General features: G+C 45.9%; 1 protein-coding gene across 2 annotated transcripts in view; it reads right to left on the bottom strand.

Moving 5' to 3' along the window:
- The window catches only part of hhat (hedgehog acyltransferase), a 395,685-nt gene that overhangs the window by 151,806 nt on the left and 221,560 nt on the right, over window positions 1-22,319 (bottom strand). The window lies entirely within an intron of this gene.

The raw sequence follows: 22,319 nt of genomic DNA, 5'->3' as shown, positions 1-22,319 counted from the left end.
CCAATCACCAGCCAATCACTTACCCCCGAGGCTGTGACGTCACCTTTCTGTTTCTTTCTACTTCTTTTTGCCTTCTCCCTGTAGCTGCACAAGTACGCCTCACCAAGAACTCCCGACGCCTCTCGCGGCCTTTTATAGGCCTCCGACCCCGGACTCACACCTCACCAACGAATTCCCGACACCTCTCAGAACCAATACCCGTTACCTAAGGCAGATGAACTATTTGCGACGCTGGGAGGAGGCAAGACGTTCACCAAGCTCGACCTGACTTCGGCCTACATGAAACAGGAGCTGGAGGAGTCTTTGAAGGGCCTCACCTGCATCAACACGCACAAGGGACTGTTCATCTACAACAGATGCCCGTTTGGAATTCGGTCGGCTGCAGCGATTTTCCAGAGAAACATGGAGAGCCTACTCAAGTCGGTACCACACACAGTGGTTTTTCAGGACGACATATTGGTCATGGGTCGGGACACTGTCGAGCACCTACAAAAACTGGAGAGGTCCTCCAGCGACTGGATCAGGTCCTCCAGCGACTGGATCGCATAGGGCTGCACCTGAAGAGGTTGAAATGCGTCTTCATGGCAACAGAAGTGGAGTTTTTGGGGCGAAAGATCGCGGTGGATGGCATTCGGCCCACAGACGCCAAGACAGAGGCTATCAGGAACGTGCCCAGGCCACAGAACGTCACGGAGCTGCGGTCGTTCCTGGGACTCCTCAACTATTTTGGTAACTTCCTTGCGGGGTTAAGCACCCTTTTAGAGCCCCTACACATGTTATTGTGCAAAGATGAGAACTGGGTATGGGGCAAAAAACTAAGTAATTGCTTTTGAGAAAGCCAGAAACATTTTATGCTCCAACAAGCTGCTTGTATTGTATAACCTGTGCAAAAGACTCGTGCTTTCATGTGATGCGTCGTCATACGGAGTCGGGTGTGTATTACAACAGGCTAACGTTGCGGGGAAGTTGCAACCTGTCACCTATGCTTCCAGGAGCTTGTCTAACACAAACAACCTTCCGGTTATAAAAGGGGTCTGGGGGTCTAGTAAGGAGGAGGAACTGAGGGAAATCCTTATTAGCCGGGAAATTGTGTTGGGGAAATTGATGGGATTGAAGGCCGATAAATCCCCAGGGCCTGATGGACTGCATCCCAGAGTACTTAAGGAGGTGGCCTTGGAAATAGTGGATGCATTGACAGTCATTTTCCAACATTCCATTGACTCTGGATCAGTTCCTATAGAGTGGAGGGTAGCCAATGTAACCCCACTTTTTAAAAAAGGAGGAAGAAAGAAAACAGGGAATTATAGACCGGTCAGCCTGACATCGGTAGTGGGTAAAATGATGGAATCAATTATTAAGGATGTCATAGCAGTGCATTTGGAAAGAGGTGACATGATAGGTCCAAGTCAGCATGGATTTGTGAAAGGGAAATCATGCTTGACAAATCTTCTGGAATTTTTTGAGGATGTTTCCAGTAGAGTGGACAAGGGAGAACCAGTTGATGTGGTATATTTGGACTTTCAGAAGGCGTTCAACAAGGTCCCACACAAGAGATTGATGTGCAAAGTTAGAGCACATGGGATTGGGGGTAGTGTACTGACATGGATTGAGAACTGGTTGTCAGACAGGAAGCAAAGAGTAGGAGTAAATGAGTACTTTTCAGAATGGCAGGCAGTGACTAGTGGGGTACCGCAAGGTTCTGTGCTGGGGCCCCAGCTGTTTACACTGTACATTAATGATTTAGATGAGGGGATTAAATGTAGTATCTCTAAATTTGCAGATGACACTAAGTTGGGTGGCAGTGTGAGCTGCGAGGAGGATGCTGTGAGGTTGCAGAGTGACTTGGATAGGTTAGGTGAGTGGGCAAATGCATGGCAGATGAAGTATAATGTGGATAAATGTGAGGTTATCCACTTTGGTGGTAAAAACAAAGAGACAGACTATTATCTGAATGGTGACAGATTAGGAAAAGGGGAGGTGCAAAGAGACCTGGGTGTCATGGTACATCAGTCATTGAAGGTTGGCATGCAGGTGCAGCAGGCGGTTAAGAAAGCAAATGGCATGTTGGCCTTCATAGCAAGGGGATTTGAGTACAGGGGCAGGGAGGTGTTGCTACAGTTGTACAGGGCCTTGCTGAGGCCACACCTGGAGTATTGTGTACAGTTTTGGTCTCCTAACCTGAGGAAGGACATTCTTGCTATTGAGGGAGTGCAGCGAAGGTTCACCAGACTGATTCCCGGGATGGCGGGACTGACCTATCAAGAAAGACTGGATCAACTGGGCTTGTATTCACTGGAGTTCAGAAGAATGAGAGGGGACCTCATAGAAACATTTAAAATTCTGACGGGGTTAGACAGGTTAGATGCAGGAAGAATGTTCCCAATGTTGGGAAAGTCCAGAACCAGAGGTCACAGTCTAAGGATAAGGGGTAAGCCATTTAGGATCGAGATGCGGAGGAACTTCTTCACCCAGAGAGTGGTGAACCTGTGGAATTCTCTACCACAGAAAGTTGTTGAGGCCAATTCACTAAATATATTCAAAAAGGAGTTAGATGAGGTCCTTACTACTAGGGGGATCAAGGGGTATGGTGAGAAAGCAGGAATGGGGTACTGAAGTTGAATGTTCAGCCATGAACTCATTGAATGGCGGTGCAGGCTAGAAGGGCCGAATGGCCTACTCCTGCACCTATTTTCTATGTTTCTATGTTTCTAAGGCCGAGAGGGCCTACAGCATGATTGAGAAAGAGGCATTAGCATGTGTCTTCGGGTTAAAGAAAATGCATCAGTACCTGCTTGGCCTCAAATTTGAGCTGGAAACCAATCACAAGCCCCTAATATCCTTGTTCGCTGAAAACAAGGGGATAAATACTACTGCCTTAGCCCGCATACAAAGCTGGACACTCGCGCTATCAGCGTATAACTATACCATCCGCCACAGGCCAGGCACCGAGAACTGTGCGGATGCTATCAGTCGGCTACCATTGTCCACTACAGGGGTGGAAATGCGCAGCCTGCAAACTTGTTGATGGTGGCGCAGCCCGCAAACTTGTTGATGGTCACGGAAGCATTTGAAAATGATAAATCACCTGTCACAGCCCGCAAGATTAGGACTTGGACCAGCCAAGATCCTCTGTTGTCCCTAGTAAAAAACTGTGTACTGCATGGGAGCTGGGTCAGCATCCCCGTTGAAATGCAAGAGCCAATCAAGCCATTCCACCGGCGAAAGGACGAGCTGTCCATTCAGGCAGAATGCCTGCTGTGGGGTAACCGCGTAGTGCTACCAAAAAAGGGCAGGGAGACGTTCATCTTGGATCTCCACAGCACACACCTGGGGGCGGCGAGGTCGGGCGGAGCGAGGTCGGGCGGGGCGAGGTCAGGCGGGGCGAGTAATGATGAAAGCGATAGCCAGGTCCCACGTGTGGTGGCCCGGTATGACTCTGACTTCGAGTCCTGTGTACGGCAATGCAGCGTATGTGCTCAGTTGAACATAGAGGCACCACTAAGTTTGTGGTCCTGGCCCTCCAGACCATGGTCGAGGATCCATGTTGACTATGCAGGCCCGTTTCTCAGTAAAATGTTCCTGGTGGTGGTGGATCTTTTTCAAAATGGATTGAATGTGAAATAATGTCGGGAAGCACCACCACCGTCACCATTGAAAGCCTGAGGGCCATGTTTGCCACCCACGGCCTGCCTGACATACTGGTCAGTTACAACGGGCCATGTTTCCCCAGTGCCGAATTTAAAGAATTCATGACCCGCAATAGGATCAAATATGTCACCTCGGCCCCGTTTAAACCAGCCTCCAATGGGCAGGCAGAGCGGGCAGTACAAACCATCAAACAGAGCCTTAAACGAGTCACAGAAGGCTCACTCCAGACCCTCCTGTCCCAAGTACTGCTCAGCTATCGCATGAGATCCCACTCGCTCACAGGGGTAGTCCCGGCTGAGCTACTCATGAAAAGGACACTTAAAACCAGACTCTCGCTGGTTCACCCCAACCTGCATGATCAGGTAGAGAGCAGGCGGCAGCAACAAAATGTAAACGATGTTCACGCCATTGTGTCACGGGAAATTGATCTGAATGACCCTGTGTATGTGCTAAACTATGGACATGGTCCCAAGTGGATCGCGGGCACGGTAATAGCTAAAGAAGGGAGTAGGTTGTTTGTAGTCAAACTAGACAATGGACAAATTTGCAGAAAGCACCTGGACCAAATGAGGCTGCGGTTCACAGACTGCCCTGAACAACCCACAGCAGACACCACCTTTTTCGAGCCCACAACACACACCCAAAGGATCAACGACATCATGCCGGACCAGGAAATCGAACCCATCACGCCCAACAGCCCAGCAAGGTCAGGCTCACCCAGCAGCTCTGCAGGGCCAACAACACTCCAGCCCAGCGAGGGCACAGCCAACACACCAGAACAGACATTTGTACCGAGGTGGTTCACCAGGGAAAGAAAGGCTCCCGACTGCCTCACCTTGTAAATAGTTTTCACTTTGACTTTGGGGGGGGGGCGGGAGTGATGTTATGTATCTGTAAAGCATACACTCCCATGTTCTGCCACCAGGGAGCGCATCCACTGAAGTCCCAAGGGATACCAGCATCCCTGGGGAGCACTGTATAAGGCCTGTAACTCACTCTGGAGTGTCTTAATAAAGACTGAGATCACTGTTACTTTAACCTCCCTGTGTGCAGTCTCATCTGTGTTAGGAACACAACAATTATTATTCTATGTTTTTTCCTCATTTCCCTAATTTGTCTGCATATTTCTTCCTCCGCCTCCCTTCCACGATTAGGTGAACATAAGAACATGAGAAATAGGAGGAGTAGGCGATTTGAACCCTCGAGCCTGGTCTGCCATTTAATAAGATCATGGCTAATCTGATCATGATCTCAGCTCCACTTCCCTGCCCGCTCCCAATAACCCTTTATTCCCTTATCGCTCAAAAATCTGTATATCTCCGCCTTAAATATATTCAAGGACCCAGATTCCACAGCTCTCTGGAGCAGAGAATTGCACAGATTTACAATGCTCTGAGAAAAGAAATTCCTCCGCATCTCAGTTTTAAATGGGCGGCCCCTTATTCTGAGACTATGTCCCCTAGTTTTAGTTTCCCCAATGAGTGGAAACATCCTCTCTGCATCCACCTTGTCGAGCCCCCTCATTATCTTTATGTTTCGATAAGATCACCTCTCATTCTTCTGAATTCCAATGAGTATAGGCCTAACCTACTCAACCTATCTTCATAAGTTAATCTGCTCATCTCTGGAATCAACCTAGTGAACCTTTTCTGAACAGCCTCCAATGCAAGTATATCCTTCCTTAAACATGGAGACCAAAACTGTACACAGTACTCTAGGTGTGGCCTCACCAATACCGTGTACAGTTGTAGCAGGACCTCTCTGCTTTGCTACTCTATCCCCCTCGCAATAAAGGCCAACATTCCATTTGCCTTATTGATTACTTGCTGTACCTGCTTACTAACATTTTGTGTTTCATGCACAAGGATCTCCAGGTCCGTCTGTACTGCAGCACTTTATAATTTTTCGCCATTTAAATTAAAATGTGCTTTTCTATTTTTTCTATTTTTTCTGCCAAAGTGGATAACCTCACATTTTCCCACATTGTACTCCATCCGCTAAATCTTTGCCCATTCACAGCCTGTCTATATCCTTTTGCAGATTTTTTGTATCCTCCTCACAATTTGCTTTCCCACCCATCTTTGTATCATCAGCAAACTTGGCTACATTACACTCGGTCCCTTCATCTAAGTCAGATTGTACAGATTGTAAATAGCTGAGGCCCCAGCACCAATCCCTATGGCACCCCACTAGTTACTGTTTGCTAACCGAAAAATGACCCATTTTCCTGACTTTCTGTTTTATGTTAGTTGGCTAACCCTCTATCCATGCTAATATATTACCCCCAACCCCGTGAACTTTTATCTTGTGCAGTAACCTTTTATGTGGTACCTTATCGAATGTCTTCTGGAAATTCAAATATACCACATCCCCTTATCAATTCTGCTCGTTACATCCTCAAAGATCTCCAGCAAATTTGTCAAACATGATTTCCCTTTCATAAAACTATGCTAACTCTGCTTGATATAATTATGCTTTTCCAAATGTCCTGCTACTGCTTCCTTAATAATGGACTCCAGCATTTTCCCAATGACAGATGTTAGGCTAACCAGTCTATAGTTTTCTGCTTTCTGTCTGCAGCCACTTCTTTGCGACCCTAGGATGCAAGTCATCAGGTACAGGGGACGTGTCCGCCTTTAGTGCCATTATTTTACCAAGTACTACTTCTTTAGTAATAGTAATTATATTAAGTTCCTCCCTCCTTGCAGCCCCTTGATTATCCACTTTTGGGATGTTTTTCGTGTCTTCTACCATGAAGACCGATACAAAATATTTGTTCAAAGTCTCTGCCATTTCCCCGTTCCTCATTATTAATTCCCCAGTCTCATCCTCCAGGGACCAACATTTATTTTAGCCACTCTTTTCCTTTTTATGTACCTGTAGAAATTCTTACTATCTGTTTTTATCATCATAGGCAGTCCCTCAGGGTCGAGGATGACTTGCTTCCACACTAAAAATGAGTACTCAGGTGACTGATTAACTCATTGTAGACAGTGGAAGATGCCTGTGCGTGAATTCTTTTAATGTGGGGTGGCCGTTTTGTGTTAGTTTACTTTCATAATCTATCTTCCCTCTCCATTATTTTTTTAGTCATTCTTTGCTGGCTTTTAAAAGTTTCCCAATCCTCTGACCTCCCACTAGTCTTGGCCACATTGTATGCCCTTGTTTTCAATTTGATACCATCCCTATTTCCTTAGTTATCCCTTCTCTTACAGCCTTTCCTTTTCATTGGGATATATTTTTGTTGAGAGTTATGAAATATCTCATTAAATGTCTGTCACTGCTCATCAACTGTCTGCAGACTACTCCTATGGGTGTAATTGATCCTTTATCATCTTTATTATGAATGTGTTGTCGCCTCCCAAATCCGTGCCCATCTTTCCCGCAATTCCATGTTTGAATCCCTCCAATCCGGTTTCCACGTCTGCCACAGTATCGAAACGCCTCTCATCAAAATCACAAATTACATCCTTTGTGACTGTGATAAAGGCAAACTATCCCTCCTCATCCTTCTTGACTTGTCTGCAGAATTCGACATGGTTGACCACTTTATACTTCTCCAACGTCTCACCATCATCGTCCAGTTGGGTGGGACTGCACTCGCCTGGTTCCATTCTTATCTATCTAATCGTAGCCAGAGAATCACCTGCAACGGCTTCTCTTCCCTCTCATCCTTCTAAACTCCAGTGAATACAGGCCCAGTCGATCCAGTCTCTCCTCATATGTCAGTCCTGCCATCCCGGGAATCAGTCTGGTGAACCTTCGCTGCACTCTCTCAATAACAAGAACGTCCTTCCTCAGATTAGGAGACCAAAACTGAACACAATATTCCAGGTGAGGCCTCACCAAAGCCCTGTACAACTGCAGTAAGACCCCCCTGCTCCAATACTCAAATCCCCTAGCTATGAAGGCCAACATACCATTTGCCTTCTTCATCACCTGCTGTACCTGCATGCCAACTTTCAATGACTGATGTACCATGACACCCAGGTCTCGTTGCACCTCCCCTTTTCCTAATCTGCCGTCATTCAGATAATATTCTGCCTTTGTGTTTTTGCCCCCAAAGTGGATAACCTCACATTTATCCACATTATACTGCATCTGCCATGCGTTTGCCCACTCACCTAAACTGTCCAAGTCACCTTGCAGCCTCTTAGCATCCTCCTCACAACTCACACCGCCACCCAGTTTAGTGTCATCTCAAACGACACTCCTTAAAACCTACCTCTTTGACCAAGCTTTTAGTCACCTGCACTAATTTTTCTTTACGTGGCTCGGTGTCACATTTTTTGTCTCATAATACTGTGAAGCGTCTTGGGACGTTTCACTACGTTAAAGGCGCTATATAAATACAAGTTGTTGCTATTATTTTATATCTATCCATATGGATTCTATTTTTGTCTTGCTGATAGCTGCGTCCCTTTTTTCTGAAGGCAGTGCTCAGTGATGTGCTCCAGGGTCTGATTAGAGCTCTACAGACGCATGATGGGGATGCTTTCATCTTCCACCTATGACCACTTTTTAAAATTGTGACCACACTTATAATAAAGTACTGTGCAGCTATGAAGTGCATTTGGACATCCTGAGGCCGTGAAATGTGCTGTTTAAAAGAAAATTATTTATTTCCTTCTTTCTAATATTTGTGGCAGTAAACTTTCTAGCAAATACTACATAATCTAATCTAAGCATGATCACTTCAGCACAGACAAAGTATTTGGCATTGAAACACATCAATAATGTTAAGATTCAGAAATGAAAGACAGATCATTACGGAGCACGAATGAGGAAGATGTGTCAAGAGGTCTTTCGTCCAGCAGCACTTCCACTGCAGCCTCTGAAAATCTGGGGGTTCTATGCCCTGCTGTAGACGTTTGTTACATTCTGAAATGACTTTCACGCTTACTTTAAAACAAATCATTTCGGTCAATGTGCCCGATTTGCTCAAGTGATTTGCCTAAGCTGCTGCAGCCATTTAAATACTGCTGGAGGCTCACCTTTAATATTAAGCCGATCCCAGAAATTTCATTAGGGCCAGCAACAATGCTGTCAGGTAGGGAATATCCCACTTCAAACAAGAACTGTGACTGAAAGGGAAATCTGGGTTAATGTGATCGCCCTTGAATGGGAAAAATGCAGAGCAAATTGTGATTTAAAAAAAAACTATAACATGCAAAATTCCACAATAATTTTCTTTTTTCCAGAACATTTCAGATTAATCTGCTGATAATGCAAAGTTCAGTTAATCTATTTTACATCCAATTTGTTGGGTAATGATTGAAAATTCAGCAAAACATTATGTCCTTAAACAAGTCAATGATCTGTAAAAATACAATTAGTAGCAGTGAAGTGAAATTTCTTTACTCCTCAGCTGTAATCTCATACTGTTCAGGTTCTTTTAAGAGTATTCCAGTAACTTTTCATAGCTTCTGTGACTATTATATATCCATCATTCATGTTTCTCAAAGATCAACTACTACTTTTTGACACTCTTCCTCTCCCCACCCACCCCCACCCAAGTGAATGATCCATCTCAGCCTCCTCCTGAGGTAGCCAACTGTACTGTATTTGTTTTGTGGGTTATTTGCTTAAGAATTCATAGCATCACAATGCTATTAAGAACTAGTTGGTTTATTAGCAAAATATTTATGAATCAAACTACATATTACCAGTTCACCCACCAGGCTCACAACCACCTGCCTCATCGTGGATCCCCCGAACCCAACTGGCTGGGGTTTTATTGAATCTTGTGACCATCACATGACTGGCTAAGCCACCCACAACTCAACAGCTCTACACTCTATTTGTAGAAACGTAAATCAAATGCCCCTTTTTGGCGAGGGCACTAGAACCCACAAATTAACAATTTAAACTTTAACGAAACCTTCAATCAAATTTTAATTTGGTTGCAGAGGGTGATGATGCACTTCAGTCCCTCCGGCGTCCACTTCTCGTGGAAGGCCGTGAGCGTTCCGGTGGACACCCTGTGCTCCATCTCCAGGGACACCCTGGCTCGAACGTAACCGTGGAAGAGAGGCAAGCAGTTGGGCTGAATGAGTCCCTCGACCGCCCGTTGCCTGGACCGGTTAATGGCCACCTTGGACAGGCCCAGGAGCAGTCCTACGAGGAGACCTTCTGACCTGCCCGCTCCCCTCCGCACGGGATGCCCAAAGATCAGGAGCGTGGGACTGAAGTGCAACCAGAATTTGAGGAGCATCCCCTTCAAATCAACAGCTCTACAACTATTTTGTTATAATCTGTAAAACATAAATCGTTAACTCAAATGCCCTCTGATTAAAGGGGGAGGGGCACTAAAACAGAAACTTTCAAACAAGTGCCTCCTTGTTTTTTGTCTTTTTTTAGGGGGGGTTTTGAGGGCACCATCACACAAATTATACAAGTGCCCCCTGGCTAAAAGGGAGGGGGACACTAAAACCGACACAATAAATAAATTAAATTTTGGACATTAAATCAAACCAAAATTTGGTTGCCGGGGGTGATGATGCACTCCAGTCCCTCCGGCGCCCACCTCTCGCGGAAGGCCACGAGTGTACCGGTGGACACCGTGTGCTCCATCTCCAAGGACACCCTGGTTCAGATGTAGCCACGGAAGAGAGGCAGACAGTCGGGCTGAATGACCTCCTCGTCTGCCCGCTGCCTGGACCGGTTGATGGCTCCCTTGACCATGCCTAGGAGCAGACCTATGAGGAGGCCTTTCAACCTGCCCGCTCCCCTCAGCAAAGGGTGCCCAAAGATCAGGAGTGTGGGACTGAAGTGCAACCAGAATTTGAGGAGCAGCCCCTTCAAATCAACAGTTTTACAACTATTTAGTTGCAATCAGAAAATCAAGTGCCCCCTGATTAAAGGGTGGGGGACACACACCAAACACTTTCAAACAAGTGCCCCCCTTTTTTTTTAGGGCAGTAAAAACACAAATTATACAAGTGCCTCCTAGCTTAAAAGGGGGGCACGAAAACCGGCACAATAAACAAATTAAACTTTAGACAAAACATCAAATTAAAATTTGGTTGCCGAGGGTGATGATGAACTCCAGTCCCTCCGGCGCCCACCTCTCGCGGAAGGCCGTGAGCATACCGGTGGACACCGCGTGCTCCATCTCCAGGGACACACTGGCTCGGATATAACTGCGGAAGAAAGGCAGGCAGTCGGGCTGAATGACCCCCTCGACCGCCCGCTGCCTAGACCGGTTGATGGCCCCTTTGGCCATGCCCAGGAGCAGTCCTACGAGGTGACCTTCAGACCTACCCGCTCCCCTCCGCACAGGGTGCCCAAAGATCAGGAGTGTGGGACTGAAGTGCAACCAGAATTTGAGGAGCAGCCCCTTCAAATCAACACCTCTACAAACCTGTGAGCATACTCACAGATGCATACATTACACCGACATAATGCATTTGTGGAGGGTTAACAAGGCAATATATGAATACTTGGATAGGGAGGGATATATTAGGGACACCCAACATGGCTTCATAAAAAAGAGGCCATGTCTCACAAATCTAATTGTATTTTTTGAAAAAGTTACAAAGCTGATGGATGAGGAAAGCCCAGTAGACATTGGGCTGGTTTTTCGGCTCAATTGTGCCTCGGTTAGCGCCCGGCGGGGCGTTAAATGCTGTTTTTGGGCATTATTCCGGGTGTCCAGGATTTACCGCCTGGGCTATTGGTTTGTGCCGGCGCAGAAACTTACCGCTCAGCCCTCCGCTTTTAGCGTGATGATGATGTCAATCGTCGTGCAATGCTGCGCTCGCACCCCGGATGGAACATTCGGCCTAAACACCTCATTTCACACCTGCCCTAGAAAACGCCTGAAAAAGCCAGGTGGTTCCAGAGTGTAGCAGGCGGTATTGGCAGCATTTTTAAATAGAATGAGGATCCTACATTGCAGGTCATATTCATTACAACGGTTGCGCACAAAATGCTGTGTGAAGCTCAAACTTGCAAACTTCACTTTTATCTGCCATTACAGTGCCCTTACAACTTCAGTGAGAGAATTTAATGGGGGCATTACTAGTTCACCAGCATATCATGCTCCATGCTATTGCCAGGCGGTGTCAAGCTAGAGGAAGGACACTCGGCCATGTCGGCTCATGGATGACGAGAGGCCGAAGACACCCGGGGAGGAGGGCTTACTCCCCACGGGTTTACAGGCACCAACGCTCAGACTTCCAGCTCTCTGAGGAGCAGTGTCTGAGAAGGCTGCACTTCTGAAAGGAAGTGCTGACAAAGATATGTCATCTCCTACAGGCAGACCCATGCCTGCACTGCTCTGGAGGCAGCCTTCAATACTCCCCTCAACAGATTTACAAATTCATTGTGGTGTGCTGCATGTTGCATAGTTTGGCCATCATGAGGGGCCAGACATTGCCAGTGGAGATTGCATAGCCACCCCATCCATGGGGGAGGCAGCGTGGAGATGCTGCCGGACCAACACTCACACGGCGCCAGCTCATAATGGACCGGCTCTCCTAAATGGAGGAAACTGAGGGATGGAGCTAATACTGGACAAGCTATGTGACCCCATAATGGCACATCTCCAATGAATGTTGGAATGATGCCAATGGCAAACGATAAATCATAAATTTTACTGCAACAAAGTCACAAAAAAAACACCCACTAAAATAAAACCATACAATATACAATGTTATGTTGCAGGGCACTAAACAACAATGAAACTTCCTTGCCACCGCAAGTTTTGGCTCAGGCGCACAAGGTCTGTTGTGTAACGTCTGACTTAACACCAATGCTCCTCCAACTTACATTTTTGCCGAAACTTGCAGTCGGAGGCACATACTATTTTCAGGCACTAACTTTAACGCCTCGCCGCAACTAATGCCCCGAAATCCAAAAAGTCCAAAATCCAGTCCATTGCCTACTTAGATTTCCTAAAAGCCTTTCACAACGTATCACATAACAGGCTTCTCTATAAGATGGGAGCCTCTGGTATTAGTGGAAATATATTGAGCTGGATTCAGAACTGGCTGGTAGGACACAAGCAAAGATAGTTATAGATGGATTTGGATCTGTTTGGAGACCAGTCACCAGTGGTGTCCCGCAGGGATCAGTGTTAAGACCATGGCTTTTTACTATTTTTATTAATGATCTGGATTCAGGGGTTGGCGGCACAATTTGCAAATTTGCAGATTATACCAAGATCTATGCAAGTGCTCGAACTGTAGAAAAGGCTTGTCTGATTCAGGCAAATGTTAATGTGTTGGGAGACTAGGCTCATGACTGGAAAATGATGTATAACTTAGATAAGCAAATGGGCTAAGGTTTGGCAGATGGAATACAATGTCGGAAAGTGTGAGGTCATCCACCTTGGGAAAAAAAACAGTAAAAGGGAATATTATTTGAATGGGAAGAAATTACAACATGCTGCGGTGCAGAGGGACCTGGGGGTCCTTGTGCATGAATCCCAAAAAGTTAGTTTGCAGGTGCAGCAGGTAATCAGGAAGGCGAATAGAATGTTGGCCTTCATTGCGAGAGGGATGGAGTACAAAAGCAGGGAGGTCCTTCTGCAACTGTATAGGGTATTGGTGAGGCCGCACCTGGAGTACTGCGTGCAGTTTTGGTCACCTTACTTAAGGAAGGATATACTAGCTTTGGAGAGGGTACAGAGACGATTCACTAGGCTGATTCCGGAGATGAGGGAGTTACCTTATGATGATAGATTGAGTAGACTAGGTCTTTACTCGTTGGAGTTCAGAAGGATGAGGGGTGATCTTATAGAAACATTTAAAATAATGAAAGGGATAGACAAGATCGAGACAGAGAGGTTGTTTCCACTGGTCGGGGAGACTAGAACTAGGGGGCACAGCCTCAAAATACGGGGGAGCCAATTTAAAACCGAGTTGAGAAGGAATTTCTTCTCCCAGAGGGTTGTGAATCTGTGAAATTCTCTGCCCAAGGAAGCAGTTGAGGCTAGCTCATTGAATGTATTCAAGTCACAGATAGATAGATTTTTAACCAATAAGGGAATTAAGGGTTATGGGGAGCGGGCGGGTAAGTGGAGCTGGGTCCACGGCCAGATCAGCCATGATCTTGTTGAATGGCGGAGCAGGCTCGAGGGGCTAGATGGCCTACTCCTGTTCCTAATTCTTATGTTCTTATGTTATGCAAGTGCAGTGTTATGCATGTGGGCAGGGCAAATGCTCAACATTCATACATCCTCCAGGGAAAGACAATAAAGATGGTGGAGATAGAAAGAGATTTGTGCATTCTAGTGCATACATCATTAAAGGTACACGAGCAATGCTGTGCAGCAATAGCTAGAGCAAATAGGGTGTTGGAGTATATTCATAAGACAATTCAGTATAAGACGAGGCGTACTGTTTTGTCTTTGTACAAGACCTTAGTCAGGCTGCACTTGGTATACTGTGTCCAGTTTTCGTATCCTCACATGGTAGGTGATATTGAGGCTCTGGAAAGGGTTCAGAAGAGGGCCACTAGACTAATTTCAAATCTAAAGCATCTTAATTATCAAGGTAGGTTAAAAGAGTTGGGACTCTTTACCTTCGAGCAGTGTAGACTTAGGGGGGATATCATTAAGGTTTATAAGATAATGAAGGGACTAGACAGTATTTCAGCTGATCATAGTTTTTCAATTAAATAGGTTAGGCAGGACCAGAGGACACAAATTTAAGTTGTATAAGGCTAGATCTAAGTTAGATGTCATGAGGTGGTTCTTTTCTCAGAGAATAACAGACCTCTGGAACAAGTTGCAGTTTCATGTGGTGAATGCAGACTCACTGAATTCCTTCAAGCAAAAGTTGGATTTGTTTCTGGCTGTGGCGGATATTATCTCTTACAGAAGGTAGGTACTGCAGGGAATTCAAAGCCAAAGTGATCTCCTGGACTAGTTTCGATCGCCTAGATGGGTCGGAGAGGAATCCCCCAAATTGGCCTGGGTTTTTTAATCTGTTTTTTTGCCTCTCCCAGGAGATTACATGGTTTTGGGTGAGGTGGAGAGTATATGTTGTGATATACAAGGTATCGTAATTGTGTGGGACGGGCTTGATGGACCAGATGGTATTTACCTGTCCCTTATTGTTCGTATGTTTGTATAAGGGAATACACAATAAATGGTCGGACATTGAGAAGTGTAGATGAACAGAGGAACCTTGGAGTGCATGAACCCCTCATAGCATTTAAAATATACTTGAATTGTATTGTAACCTACAAGACTACGGACCAACTGCTGGAAAGTGGGATTAGGCTGTCGGCCGGCACAGATAAAATGGGCCAAATGGCCTCCTGTGCAGTAAATTTCTAGGATTCTATGATTACAGAAGTAAGTCTTCGGCCAATTCGATTCACTCTATGTAATATCAAGAAACAGCTGAGCGCACTGGATACAGCAAAGACTATGGGACTCGACAACATCCCGGCTGTAGTGCTAAAGACTTGTGCTCCCGAACCAACCAAGCTGTTCTAGTACAGCTACAACACTGACATCGAGCTGACAAAGTGGAAAAATGCGCAGGTATGTCCTGTACACAAAAAGCAGGATAAATCCAATCCGGCCAATTACTGTTTCATCAGTCTTCTCTCAATCATCAGTAAAGTGAGGGAAGGTGTCGTTGACAGTGCTATCAAGCTTACTCACCAATCATCATCATCATAGGCGGTCCCTCGAACGAGGATGACTTGCTTCCACAAGTTCACAGGTGTTTCAATGAAGGACCCGATGTTCCAGTCCTGAACTCCAATTGAGGAGGTGGAAGATGCCTGTGTGTGAATTTTTTTTAACGTGTGGTGACCGTTGCACACCAGCCATCACACGGGCTTGACAGAGCTAGGTCTTGGTCCAGTGGCAAGGATTAACCAAGACGACTGGAGACCTGCTCTGCTGCACGGACCTAGTGCGCACACATATCACAGTGTGGGCTGGCCCGTGCTGGCCCTGGGTTCTTCTGGGCTCTGTACCCTCATCTGTCGCACCTCCGCCACGATCTCTCGCCGCTCATCCGCCCCGACCTTTCCACTCCTCTGTACCTGGGCCCTGCTGATGTTCCTGCCCACACTCCAAAATGGCACCCAGGGTTTTGATGACGTCACCCAGTCGCCCATCTCAAAATCGTCACACACTTGGAGCAGCTCGTGCTGGAGGTTGAAGTGATACGCCACTCCAGCTCTTTTATAGCCCAACCTGCGGAGTTGTTCTCTTGCAAGTCAGGGGGCCACAATGTCCCAGGCCATCCGTTCCAGCTCTTTTATAGCCTGACCTGCGGAGCTGTTCTCTCGCAGGTCGAGTGGGGCGGGGGTGGGTCACGATGTCCCAGGCCCACCGCTCCAGTTCTTTTATAACAGGGAGGTCTTGCTGCAACTGTGTAAGGTATTGGTAAGGCCGCACCTGGAGTACTGCGTGCAGTTTTGGTCACCTTACTTAAGGAAGGATATACTAGCTTTGGAAGGGGTACAGAGACGATTCACTAGGCTGATTCCAGAAATGAGGGGGTTACATTATGATGATAGATTGAGTAGACTGGGTCTTTACTCGTTGGAGTTCAGAAGGATGAGGGGTGATCTTATAGAAACATTTAAAATAATGAAAGGGATAGACAAGATGGAGGCAGAGAGGTTGTTTCCACTGGTAGGGGAGACTAGAACTAGGGGGCACAGCCTCAAAATACGGAGGAGCCAATTTAAAACCGAGTTGAGAAAGAATTTCTTCTCCCAGAGGGTTGTGAATCTGTGGAATTCTCTGCCCAAGGAAGCAGCTGAGGCTAGCTCATTGAATGTATTCAAATCACAGATAGATAGATTTTTAACCAATAAGGGAATTAAGGGTTACGGGGACAGCGCGGGTAAGTGGAGCTGAGTCCACGGCCAGATCAGCCATGATCTTATTGAATGGCGGAGCAGGCTCGAGGGGCTAGATGGCCTACTCCTGTTCCTAATTCTTATGTTCTTATGTTCTTATAACCCGGCCTGCGGAGCTGTTCTCTCGCAGGTAACTCACCAATAACCTGCTCACCGATGCCCAGTTTGGATTCTGCCCGGAACACTCGGCTCCTGACCTCATTACAGCCTTGGTCCAAACATGGACAGAAGAGCTGAATTCCAGAAGTGAGGTGAGAGTGACTGCCCTTGACATCAAGGAAGCACTTAACCAAGTGTGGCATCAAGGTGCCCTCGTAAAATTGACGTCAATAGGGATCAGGAGGAAAACTCTCCATTGGCTGGAGTCATACATTACACAAAGGAAGATGGTTGTGGTTGTCAGAGGCCAATCATCTCAGCCCCAGGACATCACTGCAGGAGCTCTTCACAGCAGTGTCCAAGGCCCAACCATCTTCAGTTGCTTCATCAATTACCTTCCCTCCATCATAAGGTTAGAAGTAGGGTTGTTCACTGATGATTGTAGTGTTCAGTTCCATTCACAACTCCTCAGATAATGAAACAGTCTCTGCCAGCATGGAACAAGAACCTGTACAATATTCAGGCTTGGGCTGATAAGTGGCAAGTAACATATATGTCACACAAGTGCCAGGCAATGACTATCTCCAACAAGTGAGAGTCTAATCACCGGTCCTTTACATCTAATGGAATTACCATCGCCGAATCCCCCACCATTGACCAGAAACTTAACTGGACCAGCCACATAAATACTGTGGCTACAGGAGCAAGACAGAGGCTTACCTCCTGACTCCCCAAAGCATTTTCACTACCTACAAGGAGAAATCAGGAGTTTGATGGAATACTCTCCACTTGCCTGGATGAGTGCAGCTCCAACAACAAATAAGAAGCTCAAAACCATCCAGGACAAAGTGGCGCACTTGATTAACACTCCAAACATTAAACATCAGTTCCTCCACTATCGGTGCACCATGGCTACAGTGTGTACCATCTACAAGATGCACTGCAGCAACTCACCAAGGCTTCTTTAACAGCACACCCCAACCCGTGACCTCTAGGTGCATGGGAACACCACTACCTCCAAGTTCCCCTCCAAGTTGTACACCATCCTGATTTGGAAATATATCGCCAGTCTTTCATCATCGTCAGTTAGTTATATTCAAGAGGGAGTTAGATGTGGCACTTACGGCTAAGGGGATCAAGGGGTATGGAGAGAAAGCAGGAATGGGATACTGAAGTTGCATGGTCAGCCATGATCATATTGAATGGTGGTGCAGGCTTGAAGGGCCGAATGGCCTACTCTTGCACCTATTTTCTATGTTTCTATGTTTCTATCACTGGGTCAAAATCCTGTGACTGTTTCCCTAACAGCACTGTGGGAGTACGATCATCACACATGTTGCAGCAGTTCAAGAAGGCGCCTCACCGCCATCTTCTCAAAGGCAATTAGGGATGGGAAATTAATGCTGGCATTGTCAACAATATCCAGGATCATGAATGAATTAAAAAAAGGTTGAAGATACTAAAACAATTGGGGTCCGAAATTGTCCACCGCTGGAAACGCGCGCACCAATCATGTTTCGACTGTTTTTACTGGCATTGTTGATGAGGAGTGGTGCAAGAGGGAGGGATTCAAATTTCTGGGACATTGGAACCAGTTCTGGGGGAGGTGGGACCAGTACAAACTGGACGGTCTGCACCTGGGCAGGACCGGAACCGATGTCCTAGGGGGAGTGTTTGCTAGTGCTGTTGGGGAGGAGTTAAACTAATATGGCAGGTGGGTGGGAACCTATGCAGGGAGGCAGAGGGAAATAAAATGGGGGCAGAAGCAAAAGATAGAAAGGAGAATAGTAACAGTGGAGGGCAGAGAAACCCAAGGCAAAAATCAAAAAGGGCCACATTACAGCAAAATTCTAAAGGGACAAAGAGTGTTAAAAAGACAAGTCTGAGGCTCTGTGCCTCAATGCGAGGAGTATTCGTAATAAGGTGGATAAATTAACTGTGCAGGCAGCTATTAACAATTATGATATAATTGGGATTACGGAGACATGGCTTCAGGGTGACCAAGGCTGGGAACTCAAAATCCAGGGTTATCCAACATTCAGGAAGGATAGACAGAAAGGAAAAGGAGGTGGGGTAGCGCTGCTGGTTAAAGAGGAAATTAACGCAATAGTAAGAAAGGACATTAGCTTGGATGATGTGGAATCTGTATGGGTTGAGCTGCGGAATACCAAAGGGCAGAAAACGCTAGTGGGAGTTGTGTTCAGACCACCAAACAGTAGTAGTGAGGTTGGGGATGGCATCAAACAAGAAATTAGGGATGCGTGCAATAAAGGTACAACAGTTGTCATGGGCGACTTTAATCTACATATAGATTGAGCTAACCAGCTAACCAAGCTGGTAGCAATGCGGTGGAGGAGGATTTCCTGGAGTGTATTAGCGATGGCTTTCTAGGCCAATATGTCGAGGAATCAACTACAGAGCTGGCCATCCTAGGCTGGGTGATGTGAATGAGAGAGGACTGATTAGCAATCTTGTTGTGCGAGACCCCCTGGGGAAGAGTGACCATAATATGGTAGAATCCTTTATTAAGATGGAGAGTAACACAGTTAATTCAGAGACTAGGGTCCTGAATTTAAGGAAAGGCAACTTCAATGGTATGAGACGTGAATTGGCTAGGATAGACTGGCAAATGATACTTAAAGGATTGACAGTGGATAGGCAATGGTAGACATTTATAGATTACATGGATGAACTTCAACAATTCTACATCCCTGTCTGGAGTAAAAATAAAAAGGGGAAGGTAGCTCAACCGTGGCTAACAAGGGGAATTAGGGATAGTGTTAAACCTAAGGAAGAGGCATATAAATTGGCCAGAAAAAACAGCAAACCTGAGGACTGGGAGAAATTTAGAATTCAGCAGAGGACAAAGGGTCTAATTAGGAGGGGGAAAATAAAAGTATGAGAGGAAGCTTGCAGGGAACATAAAAACTGACTGCAAAAGCTTCTATAGATCTGTGAAGAGACAAAGATTAGTTAAGACCAACGTAGGTCCTTTGCAGTCAGAATCAAGTGAATTTATAATGGGGAACAAAGAAATGGCAGACCAATTGAACAAATACTTTGGATCTGTCTTCGTTAAGGAAGACACAAATAACCTTCCGGAAATATTAGGGGTTCGAGGGTCTAGCGAAAAGGAGGAACTAAAGGAAATCTTTATTAGCCAGGAAATTGTGTTAGGGAAATTGATGGGACTGAAGGCCAATAAATCCCCAGGGCCTGATAGTTTGCATCCCAGAGTACTTAAGGAAGTGCCCGTAGAAATAGTGGATGCATTGGTGATCATTTTCCAACATTGTATTGACTCTGGATCAGTTCCTATGGACTGGACGGTAGCTAATGTAACATCACTTTTTAAAAAAGGAGGGAGATAGAAAACAGGGAATTATAGACTGGTTAGCCTGAAATCGGTGGTGGGGAAAATGTTGGAATCAATTATTAAAGATGAAATAGCAGCACATTTGGAAAACAGTGACGGGATCGGTCCAAGTCAGCATGGATTTATGAAGGGGAAATCATGCTTGACAAATCTTCCAGAATTTTTTGAGGATGTAACTAGTAGAGTGGACAAGGGAGAACCAGTGGATGTGGTGTATTTGGACTTTCAAAAGGCTTTTGACAAGGTCCCACACAAGAAATTAGTGTGCAAAATTAAAGCACATGGTATTGGGGGTAATGTATTGACGTGGATAGAAAACTGGTTGGCAGACAGGAAGCAAAGAGAAGAAATAAACGGGTCCTTTTCAAAATGGCAGGCAGTGACCAGTGGGGTGCCACAGGCTTCAGTGCTGGGACCCCAGCTCTTTACAATATACATCAATGATTTAGATGAAAGAATTGAATGTAATAGCTCCAAGTTTGCAGATGACACTAAGCTGAGTGGCAGTGTGAGCTGTGAGGAGGATGCTAAGAGGCTGCAGGGTGACTTGGACAGGTTAGGTGAGTGGGCAAATGCATGGCAGATGCAGTATAATGTGGATAAATGTGAGGTTATCCACTTTGGGGGCAAAAACGCAAAGGCAGAATATTATCTGAATGGCGGCAGATTAGGAAAAGGGGAGGTGCAAAGAGACCTGGGTGTCATGGTACATCAGTCATTGAAGTTTGGCATGCAGGTACAGCAGGCGGTGAAGAAGGCAAATGGCATGTTGGCCTTCATAGCTAGGGGATTTGAGTATAGGAGCAGGGAGGTCTTACTGCAGTTGTACAGAGCCTTGGTGAGGCCACACCTAGAATACTGTGTTCAGTTTTGTCTCCTAATCTGAGGAAGGACATTCTTACTACTGAGGGAGTACAGCGAAGGTTCACCCAGACTGATTCCCGGGATGGCAGGACTGACATATGAGAAGTGACTGGATCAACTGGGCTTTTATCCACTGGAGTTTAGAAGAGAGAGGGGATCTCATAGATACATATAAAATTCTGACAGGATTGGACAGGTTAAAGGCAGGAAGAATGTTCCCGTTGCTGGGGAGTTCCAGAACCAGGGGTCACAGTCTAAGAATAAGGGGTAAGCCATTTAGGACCGAGATGAGGAGAAACTTCTTCACTCAGAGAGTGGTTAACCTGTGGAATTCTCTACCGCAGAAAGTTGTTAGATATACTCAAAAGGGAGTTAGATATGGCCCTTACGGCCAAAGGGTTCAAGGGGTATGGAGAGAAAGCAGGAAAAGGGTACTGAGGTTGAATGATCAGCCATGATCTTATTGAATGGCGATGCAGGCTCAAAGGGCCAAATGGCCTGCTCCTGCACCTAATTTCTATGTTTCTATATGGTGGCAGTCGGCCGACAAAAAAAAGGCAGCCGCAGCAGTAGGTCCTCCCCTTTAATGGCAGCCGCACCGCCATTTTGCAAGTACTCCAAGCACAGTGCACCAGCAGAAAAAGCTGCCAGTGGCATTAAGCGGTGGCAGCAATATTTTACCGGAGGAATTTCATGATCGGGGGTGGAGGACATCGGTGGTGGGCACTCTGATGACTCACTTAGGACAGATCAGCAACAGCGGAGTGGTAGTGGGGGGGAGCGGGTCACCGCCGGAATACCATCGGCACAAAATTTTCAAAATGGCGGCCAGTCCACAAAAATTCGGCAGCCATTGCACTCCACAGCATGGTTGCCGACTTCTGGCGGTAACGGGCCTTAAGGGAAGGGGTAATTTTGGCCTCTTGGAACTTTCAAGATTGAGATGGATAGATTTTTGTCAGGTAAGGGTATCAAGGGATATGGAGCAATGGCGGGTAAATTGAGTTGTACAGATCAGCCATGATCTAATTGAATGGCAGAGTAGGCCCGAGAGGCTGAATAACCTACTCATGTTCCTAACGGCCCTATGTTCTGAATACATCATTCTCTGGTCAGGTCTTATGCCACACATTTAATTGTGCAAAATGTCCAAAAAGTAGTAGCTATCCATTGTTACACCCTCAGTTCAAAAGCATCGTTCTCAATAAAAAGCACTTTGAGATGCCTTCCTACACACGAGGAGCACTACAAAAAAGCAAGCAGTTGTATTACAGCAATAAGCAAACCATCAAATAGAGTCTTTGAACTTACTAATTTTGTACTCAACCTAGCAATGCATCCAAGTATTTGATTAATCTTGTGATAATAGGCACAATGACTGGAAAGTTTCAGTCAATCATCCCACCTACTCCTTTTCCATCTTTGCTTTTGGGTATTTGTGCTGTATCCTGCTTCAATATGCATTAGCTTATATTAATCCATTTTAAAATCCATC

Source organism: Pristiophorus japonicus, chromosome 9, assembly GCF_044704955.1.
Source record: "Pristiophorus japonicus isolate sPriJap1 chromosome 9, sPriJap1.hap1, whole genome shotgun sequence".
Classification (NCBI taxonomy): Eukaryota; Metazoa; Chordata; class Chondrichthyes; family Pristiophoridae; genus Pristiophorus; species Pristiophorus japonicus.
Note: the sequence above shows the minus strand (reverse complement) of the source record. Positions and strands in the feature narration are given on the sequence as shown.